We start from the raw sequence: 10,537 nt of genomic DNA, 5'->3' as shown, positions 1-10,537 counted from the left end.
GGTGGATATAAGGCTGGCTAGATTGTCTGTCTCAATGGGTAGTGATCAACGTCTTGATGTCTAGTTGGCAGCCGGTATCAAGCAAAGTGCCCCAGGGGTCAGTTCTGGGGCTGGTTTTTTAATTTTCATTAATGATCTGGCTGATGGGATGGATTCCACCTTCAGCAAGTTCACAGATGACACTAAGCTAGGGGGAGAGGTAGATGTGCCAGAGAGTAGGGATAGGGTCTAAAGTGACCTAGAAAAATTGGAGGATTCGGCCAAGAGGGTTCAGCAAGGACAAGTGCAGAGTCCTGCACTTAGGATGGCAGAATCCCATGCACTGTTACAGACTAGGGACCGAATGGCTAGGCGGCAGTTCTGCAGAAAAGGACCTGGGGGTTACAGTGGACAAGAAGCTGGATATGAGTCAACAATGTGCACTTGTTGATATAAAGGGTAATGGCATATTGGGCTACATTAGTAGGGGCATTGTCAGCAGATTGAGAGAAGTGATTATTCCCCTCTAGTCGTCACTGGTGAGGCAACATCTGGAGTATTGTGTCCAGTTTTGGGACCCCCATTATAGAAGGGATGTGGACAAACTGGAGAGAGTCCAGCGGAGAGCAACGAAAATGAATAAGGGGCTGGGGCTCATGACTTACAAGGAGAGGGGCCACTTGCAACCAGGTGTTGCTGACACTGAGTTCAAAACTGCCCAAGGTCTGGGAGTCCCAGTGCAGATCTGCTAAGGATGCTCCTGCATCTGCACCCGCGGAAAAAACTTTTCCTGTCAGAACCGATGAGTCAAAGTGCTCTGAAATCCATGCGCCGGCTCGGCTTTGCTTGAATCTGGCTGTCTCCAAGCAAGATGGCTGAATGGGGCAGGTTTGGGGCCTTGGGATCCGGGGCCCTTAGTTACAGCCGCATGAAAAGGTGTCGCTCTTAATTTTTTCACACTGCTCTGGAAACCAGTTGCAAACTCACATTGACTTGTGAAACCCTTCTGCCAGGTGAAGCCAGCAGCAACAAAGGCCTGGTTCAGTTTCTGGGGGTTCCTTTTGAACAATACAACACAAACCTGCTCAAGCCCCACCCAGTGACCTGGGACAATAATATACCACCCTCTGGGTGCCTCTAGGAGGCCAAACTTCCCCTATCACCAGCACAGAGCCTGAGTTTAGCAAAAACTTTTATTAAAAGGAGGGAAGTAAATCAGCATTAATTTGGGAAAACACCGCAACTAGGGTTCATAAATGCAAACCATGAGCAAAAGACCCACCCCTAAGTAGGCTGGGCAGTGTCCTTTTCCCCTCAGGGTCTTAAGTCCTGCAACCCCCAAAGTCCGTTTAACATGCCTGTCCCTTCTCTGTACCCCACTCACAATTGCAGTTGGTGGCCAGTGCAGCCCCAGAGTTCAAGAGGTTCATCCGCAGAGTTCGCCGCTCACCCTGTGTGGAAGGCTGGGGGGTGGGGGTAAGGAGGCACCTTACATGCTGGACTGCTCAGGCACTGCCCGAGCAATCGCTGATCGCCACACTTCTGCAGGGCTCTGCTCTGGCCCTCTCGGCCAGCTTCTCTTGGGAATGGCTAGGGAATGGTTTCCCTAGCCTCTGTTTGCCAGAAGCTGGGAATGGGCAACAGGGGATGGGTCACTTGATGATTCCCTGTTCTGTTCATTCCCTCTGGGGCACCTGGCATTGGCCACTGTCAGAAGATAGGATACTGGGCTAGATGGACTTTTGGTCTGACCCAGTAAGGCCATTCTTATGTTCTTCTCTGCTGGCTGCTTACTATGCCTCTCCACCATACACCTTGATGGCCACTCGCCAAGATGTTTTCAAGTCCCCCCACATACATTTAGCACAGTTCTCAGTGATTTCAGCTTTTAGCAAGGGAGCCTCACTGCTGGTGCACCTGGATAGCCTCATGCAATAGAAACACTGTCCCAAAGTAGGTCTAATACTTAGACCTAGATATCTTTGATGTCAGCTTTGCAGCATGTAACAAGACTCTCAATTGACTTTAAATTAGCTCTTTTATTTTACCACCAAGAGAGAGAGAGTCAAATACTGTCTAGAATAAAGACAAAGGACCCACCAGATATTTATTCACACCCTCTGTCTACACATTGAGCTTCGGAATCCATGTCCTCTGCCTAGCGAGTGCTGTTCAGTTGAGGGTGAGTCCCTCCATTGGGATATGCCAGGTACAGTTCTGATGCCTTCGGTTCACACAGCAAGGATACCAATGTTTATTACTCCTTCCCCGATAACAAGGAGACAGGGGATCCAACACCAGCCACATGTGATCATTTGGACAATGAATCCCATCGTGCTGGGTGGGGGTGTCCATGCAAACGAGATCAGCTTCCACAGATCACCACTTGATGTCAGGGGAGAGCTCATCCAGACTTTGCTTACACTTCGAAAGTGGCACCAAGCCGCAGGGGCTCTGCTGGAGTCTGCTGGAGCAAAGGGTGGTGGTTTAATTGAGGACTTCATGAGATGTAGCCCCCTGAAGATGAGCTGCTGTTAATATTCATAAATTGCACTGAAACCCCCGTGCATGGGGCAACTGCCTTGAAAAACAGCACTCTGCAATGGGAGCAGCGGTGGTATTTGTATTGCAAATTTGAGGTTATTTGGTTTCCATGATACAGGCTTCCCCTCCCCGCTGCATGTGCTGATGGTTATAATGTTCTCAGTGTACACAGAGGGGAAATAGCAAAGAGGCCGAATTTCAGGAAACAACAAGCCCGGACGGCCCTTAAGAACAGCTACGCAACAGGACCAAGGGGCCAGTGCAGCCATATTGCAAAAGTGAGTCCGCTCCTCAAGCTGTTCACACCTGTGTTTAATAGGAGTTCACACCTCTGCAAGGTTCGGCTTCCACCAGAAACTGAGGGTGAGTAATACCCACGTTGAGCTGACACAAGGGGGCCTAGAGACACAGCCACTGCTCTTTTGATCTAGAAAGGGAGATGTTTGTGTTCTCGTTTCTGTTATCACCTTTGACCTGGTGTCTTCAGCCACAACGGGGCTGAATTGAGACCACTGCTGGCATGTAAGTCCTGTGCCAATAACTGATTCTTCAGGTCTCTGTTTATTCCAAAAAATTGTGAGGGGGGCACTTATTTGGAGATGACCTCAAATTAATATTTTTGGCCAATGAAAAGTGGGAGGGGGGATAGTTTCAGTACAAACAAAATGGTTGGGTTTTTTTGGTGAGCTTTGATTTTACATATTTTAAATAAAATTGAAGCACATTTCAAGACAAAGCCATTTTGAAAAAGAAAAAAAAATTCATTTGAAAATGTCAGATTTTTGGTGATTGAGCAAAACAATCTGGCAAATTTTATACTAATTCGTGAAATGTTTTGACGTTACTAAATTCGCTCTAAGTGCTAGAGACCACTGCCCTCCCAGAGCTGGGGATTGAACCGAGGAGTCCTTGCTCCTAGACCCGCCCCGCCCCAAGCTACCCTGCTAGACTCCACTCACCTCCCAGAGGCAGAAGAACCTGAGAACTCTGAAGCGAAGTCAACAGAGCTACACTGATTTACACTGGCTGAGGATCTGCCCAGTTCACTCCATGCCCTACTGCCTTACGGGCTTAATATTCCAAAATGATTGGTGATTATTTGTTATGCTTCTCTTTTGGGGGCATTTCCGAGATGAACACTGTGACGGGGCATGACTCACCACTGTGGTGCCTCCTGCTGGCAGTCCAGGGAATTAGCGCTGTGCCCTCTTCTGGTGGTGTCTTGCCTGCTGTCACCTCTGTTCCTGGACCCACGTCACTCCCAGGACCACGGCCTCCTCCTTCAGTGACACTGCCCCCTGGCTGTGCCACACTCTATGTCCCCCACCACCTTCCAGAGGGACCTGTAGTCTACTGTCCGGCCACTCCCTTCAGTGGCAAACTGCAGTCCACGGTCTAGCCACTTCCTTCAGGGCTCCAGCACCCTCTGTGCCCTTGTGTCAAGGCCTCAGTCTGCAGATCTCTGCAGCCTGCCAGGAGCTGCCTTTAGCTCCCTAGGTCTCTGCCTGCAACACTGTTCTGCCTAGGGGGCTTGCTGCCCTCCTCCTGCAAAGCAGCGAGTCCTCCTCCCTTCTCTGGCTCCAGGGAGTGATTCCCACTGCTCTGTTCTGCAGCTCTCCATGTACACGTGATTCCAGGTAGTTTGGACTCAAAGTGGAGAATGTTCTCTATTCCAGATATTCTGCCCCAAGGGCTCTGGCTTGTAATAGGCTCCAGCTTCCATAGTTTTTTTTTTTTTAATGGAGTGGCTTGTAACCCAGGAGTTTCTAGAACTAGGCACAAATCTAGAATTCACAGGATCCTACTGTTTTTTTCAAATATACAGGTGTTTGGAGACCTTGAAGTCCTAGACCATGCCAGATCTGATTGGGTTTCAAAACATTGTCGCACCTAGAATTCAAGAGGTTTCAGAACTAGCCAAATATCTAGAACTTGTGTGTGTGTGTGTGTGTGTGTGTGTGTGTGTGCGCATATAGGTAGATTGTCCTAAATATAAAGGGAAGGGTAACAACCTTTATGTATGCAGTAACATTAATCCCTCCTGGCCAGAGGTACAGAATCACTTTACCTGTAAGGGGTTAAAAAGCTCAAATAACCTGGTTGGCCCTGACCAAAAGGATCAATAAGGAAAGAAGATACTTTCAAATCAGGGCTGGGGGGAGAGAGGGTTTTTGTTTGTTTGTTTGTTTGTTTTTTGTGCTCTCTTTGTTTGTTCCCTTTCTGGACAGAGAGAGAGAGGGAGCAAGCAGGTAAAACATCTCCTGAAAACATACCTGAAATGATACATCTAAAACTACAGAAATTGTAAGTAAAGGCAAGGAAATGTGTTGGATTATCTTTTGTTTTAACTTGTAAATTTTCCCTATGTTAAGAGGGAATTTTATTCCTGTCTTTTTGCAACTTTGAAGCTGAGCCTAGAGGAGGAATCCTCTGTGTTTTAAATCTTTTTATTTACCCTGTAAAGTTACCTTCCATCCTGATTTTGCAGGTGTGATTCTTTGACTATTTTTTGTAAATAAAATTCTTCTTCAAAGAACCTGATTTATTTTCAGTGTCCTAAAATCCCAGGGGTTTGGTCTGTGATCACTTTGTAACCAACTGGTTAGTATCTTATTCTCAAACCTCCCCAGGAAAGGGGTGAAGGGGCTTGGGGGAATATTTTGAGGAAACAGGGACTCGAATTGGCCCTTTTTCATGGATTTTGGTCTAAATCACTTGGTGGTGGCAGCAATACCATCCAAGGACAAGGACAAGATTTGTGCCTTGGGGAAGTTTTAACCTAAGCTGATAGAAATAAGCTTAAGGCGTCTTTCATGCTAGTCCCCACATCTGTATCCCAGAGTTCAGAGTGGGGAGGGAACCCTGAAATAGATATAGATAAGATAGATATAAACCCAATAGTACCCCATCAGTTCTAGATATTTCAGTTGTTCTTGAACCTCTTGAGATCTACGTCTTACAAGTTTTTTAAAACCCAAACTGGTCCTATGTCAGCTAGGACATCATACATGAGGTTGGAAACTAAGATGTTCTGGACCACATTGGATCTATTGGGTTTTAAAATCTTGGCAGACCTAGAACCCAGAGGTTCAAGAACCAGCCAAACATCAAGAACTCATAGGATCCTACTGGCTTTTAAAACATACATGGGGATTGAAAACATTATGTCTAAAACTAGGCCACATCAGATCAGATTACATTCAAAACACTGACAGAGCTGGGACCCAAGAGATTAACAATCAGCCAGGATTCCTAGAATCTATGAGATCCTATTTCATTTTGAATCAGCAAGAGGTGGTAACTGTCACAGTTGTCAGTCTTGCTTTGTTTGAACAGTAAAACACACATGTCTAACTTACCTACAGCCTCCACCGTGAGCTGGTGGCCTATGCAGGCCTGGCTTCCTCAGACACCCCAATGAACCCTAGGGAACAACTGGTGCACCACCCTGACAACATCTGCCTGGTCTCTGGATAGATTCAGAGATTCCAATGCCAGAAGGAGCATGGTGCTCCCCTACTCTGACTTCATTCAGAACTTCCCTGAATTAGTCCTCTGGTTGAAACTAGAGCAGATCTCTTAGAAAAACTCCCAGTCCTGTCTTTAAAATTGCCAGTGATGGAGAATCCAGCAGGCAGGTCTTTTCAGGTCTTTACTGTCCATTGGATCTGCTGGCCCGCAGCCTTGGCCAAAGGTTTATTAATTGGCTGGAGCTGAGTGGTGGAATCTTCTTGGTTACTTGGATGTTACTTCTTCACCACCCTGAAGGGAGGGTGGTTTATCTGGAGCCGTTCTTTGTCCTGCCAGCTTCTTTTCCTTATTGGCCACTCTTAAGCTAAGCCAGAGCCTCCACACACTAAGTATCCCAGTGACCAGGTCAAGTGGTGGCAGTAAAGTATTTCAGAGCCATCAGACAAACTTTACAGAATCTATGCCATTCAAGGAACGCCTGGGAATGATTATTACTAATTATAATTTATTTCAGGTAGTTTTGGGAGCCCCAGACCTGACCCAGCACTCCGCTGTGCTAGGTGCTGTACAAACAGAGTAAAAAAACAGCCCAGGTCCCAGACAGCCCACAATCTAAGGGGATGCAATGGATAGAGAACTGGGCTGGGATGCAGGAGACCTGGGTTTGTTTTCAGTTCTGCCACTGGCCAGACTGAAGGTTCTACTGAGTGACCTTGGCCAAGTCTTGTCCCCACTCTGTGCCTCAGTTTCCCCATTTGTAAAAACAGGACAACTGCTACTGACCTCCTTGCTAAAGTTCTATGAGATCTACTGATGACAAGCCCTAGATAAGAGCTAGATACCACTATACTAATACACAGATTCTTCTAGTATATACTACACCTAATGGATTAAAAACCATTTGGAAATCAAGAACCGCAATGAAAATTTCAGAAAACAATCTGAAATCTGTTGGATTCTATTTGAAATGACTCTTGAATCCAGTGATGTCTTTGGTCCAGTCAGGAATCTAGAACCCATAGACTTTGAGTATGGACACACTGAGAGGCTGAGAATAAAGGAAATTCCAGACCTAGCTAGAGATGCAGAATCCAAAAGAGTCAATTAGGTTAGAAAACATTAAGAGTACTAAAACAAACAAGATTCTGGAGTTGGCTACTGATTGATGCCATTAATGGCCATTGAGTATGAAAAAATTGAGAGACCTAGGACACATGGGATTCTGGAGAGAGCAGGGATCTAGAATTCAGGAACACTGGAGGGTTTATAAACAGTGAGGTATGTGGGACACTTTGGGTTTTAGAGCCATCAGGGATCTAGGAACAGCTGGGATGGAAAGTTTTCAACTCTTCCTAAGGCTGGGCAAAATCAGACCATCCCCTGTTCTGTGTTCTCAGCTTCAGACCTGTGTCTTCCACTAGACTCAGAGGCACTGCTGCCAAGTTCTTCAACAAAAGCTGCTTTGACCAGAGTGAGAAGAGACATCCTGAAGACCTGCCAGAACTGCTCCCCCATGAGGAGGTAGAGAATGGGGGTGAAGCAGGCATTGAAGCAGGATGAGAAGGGGTAAATGACCAAGAAAGTGCCCACCACCTATTCTGGCACCTCCTTTTTATAGAGGTTCAGGCTCTGTTAGAAGTGGTAGGGCAGCCAGCTGAGAAAGAAGGAAACTAACATGGCCTCCATGACTTTGAAGGGATTCCCAGCCCACGCCATATTCTTCTCCTTCATCTTCAGCCCCACACAGACATAGCATCCCGCAATGGTGCAGAAAGGCAGCAGGAATCCCAGCAGGAACCGGACCATGAAGACGGCCAGGTGGACCTGTCTTCCCAGCTCCTGCGGCTCAGCTCCATTCCAGTCTCCAGAGAGGGCGTAATTGTTGATGCAGATGATTCTGCTCCTGTCCACTACCCAGGTCTCCTGGATAACCAGGAGGGAGCACTGAGACCGAAGTAGGCCACCCCACACCTACAGACAGCTTCCGAGTCTGGGGCACGGTGTGGTCATTCCAAGGCCAGATGGGTCGGTGAGTGAGGGTGTAGCAGTCCATGTTGATGAGGATGAGAAGGAAGACAGAGGTGAACATGTCCATGGAGATGCAGGTGTTGAGAAGCTTGCACGTGGCCATGCCGAAGACCCAGTGGAAACCTAGGAGGACGTAGATGGTGAAGAAGGGGATCAGCAGGGTGAAGAGAAGGTAGCAGGAAAGCAGGTGAAGGAACCAAAGCGTGGTCACCGTTCTCCTCATCTTCAGCCCCAACACCCACTGGTACAGCCCGTTCCCCATCACACCCACAAGGAAGTTGGGGAAGAACAACACCGCCATGGCCAGGTGAGTGGCACTCACAGCTGCTGGGGTCTGTCTGGTATTCGCCCCCGTGGTTGGTGGGAGAGGCATCTTGGTCCATGGTGCCATGGGGAAGAGATAAAAGAGGGGTTGGAAGGGATGACAGAGGAGAGTAAAAGAGGGAAGGGAAGAGGAGGAAGGGAGAAATAATGGGGAGTTAGGAAGGCACCATTGGAGAGGATCTCTCTGGGCACCCTTTGCTCCTCCAGAATATCTAGGCTAGATATTCTAAGCAACTGGGCTATAGCCGATGGAACTCACTGCTACAAGGTACAACTATGGGCAGAGGGAAAGAGGGATTGTAGATGCGGGAGGAGTGGGGACAGGGACAGTCTAGTAGGTGAAATACACAGCTATTCTATCCAACGCTCTCTATCTCCAGGCACTTTCAGGAGCTCATGATCAACACCAGCACTGCATTCTTGGAGAGCAGCAGGCTATGGCAGAGGTGATCAGGCAGCCAGCAGACAAAGAATGGCACCATCGCAGTCACCGTGACTTTGAAAGGCTTCTCACTCCTCACCAACCCCTTCTTCTTCATCTCCAGCCCTGTCCGACCCTGGCATCTCACGCTGGTGCAGAGGGGGCAGCAGGAAGCCCAGCAGGAACTGCACCCTGAACAGCAGAAGATGGAGACGTCTCCTCCAGGCCTGCGTCTCGGCTCTGTCCACCTCTCCAGAGAAGGTGTAACTATTTGTGCAAGTGACCATGCCCCCTCCATCTCCAGGAGTTCCTGGAAACCCTGTTAGGGAGCACTGAGGGTGAAAGAGATCAGCTATACGACCGTGACCAGCTTCCTAGCCCGAGCCATGGTGCGGTGAGGCCAGATCCAGACGGGGCGGCAGGGGAGAGTGCACTTGTCCAGGCTGGTGAGGGTGAGGAGGAAAATGGCAGAGAACAGGCCCAGGGAGAAGAAGGCATTGAGGAACTCACACATGGCCGTGCCAAAGACCCAGAGGAAACCCAGGCAGATGTAGATATGAACAGAGTTATAAAGCAAGACATGAGCAGGTAGGTGAGGATCAGATGGAAAGACAAGAGGGAGGTCACCATCATCCTCATATTCAGCCCCAAAACCCACAGGCAGAGTCCACAGCCACCCACCCCCAAAAGGGGTGGCCACATGCAGCTGTCACTTGATTTCCCTTCCCGACCAGCTGGGGGTTGCTCCCATTGGCTGCCGGGCAGCTGATAAGGCAGAGGCGCCAGGTTGGATGGGAAGGGTGAGGTGCCATGAGGGGTCAGGCCAGTCAGGAAGGCGGAGGGGCCGTGAGACCCTAAGGAGGAGCAGGAAGAACACAAAGGGATTTGGAGGAGACAGAAGAGGGGAAGGGTGAGAGAGAGACAGACGTGTGCAGCCCGTGCCCTAGCAGTGAGAAACACGGCATTTCATTCTCCTCTCTGCACAAACTCATTAGGCTGCAGCCACACACAGGGTAGAACCAGAATACTGGGTCCCAGCACCTGTACCCACCAATCTAACTCAGTACACACCACTCCCCTCCCAGAGCCACGGCCAGAACCCAGGAGTCCTGACTCCCAGCCCCGCCAATCTAACCCTTTGGACCACATTCTCCTCCCAGAGCTGGGAACAGAACCACTGGTTTATGATGCCCCACACAGAGCTGCTCTAACCACTGGACCCCACTGCCCTCTCCTAACCAGCGATAGGACCCGGGAATCCTGGCTCCCAGCCCCTTCCCTCCCGTAGCCACTAGACATCACTCCCCTCAGAATTCAACCTTGGTCTCATGTACCATGACATTGAGGGCTGTTTTCCCAGTAGCACTGGGTTCCCTATGGGGTCTCAGGGTCTCGGTTCTGAGGATGGGGTCTGTGTAACAAGCACTCTGGGGAGGGCTGGTGTGACTGAGATTCTATCTAGGACAGGAAAGGGCAGGATGTCACATGAGTTATCTCACCCAGGGATGGACCCACATGTACATCACACAGGACCCCCCATGGCTATTGACCTGCTCTAACCCCTAGACCCCACCCCCCCTCCCAGAGCTGGGGACAGAACCCAGGGTCCTTACTCCCAGCCGCCCCCTGCACTAGTCCACTAGACTCCATTCATCTCCCAGAGCTGGGGACAGAACCCAGGGGTCCTTACTGTCAGTGTCCCCACCCCCCACACTCCAAACCACTAGACTCTCCCAATCCTTGCCTGGGAATTGCATCATTTGTGACTCA

General features: G+C 49.1%; 2 pseudogenes; both read right to left on the bottom strand.

The window, feature by feature from the left end:
- Window positions 1-7,362: 7,362 nt before the first annotated feature.
- On the bottom strand, window positions 7,363-8,395 carry LOC123351967 (annotated as a pseudogene).
- Window positions 8,396-8,732: 337 nt separating this feature from the next.
- LOC123351966 lies at window positions 8,733-9,469 on the bottom strand (annotated as a pseudogene).
- Between the last annotated feature and the right edge of the window lie 1,068 nt (window positions 9,470-10,537).

Source organism: Mauremys mutica, chromosome 17, assembly GCF_020497125.1.
Source record: "Mauremys mutica isolate MM-2020 ecotype Southern chromosome 17, ASM2049712v1, whole genome shotgun sequence".
Classification (NCBI taxonomy): Eukaryota; Metazoa; Chordata; order Testudines; family Geoemydidae; genus Mauremys; species Mauremys mutica.
This window is presented reverse-complemented; position numbering and strand designations above follow the sequence as displayed.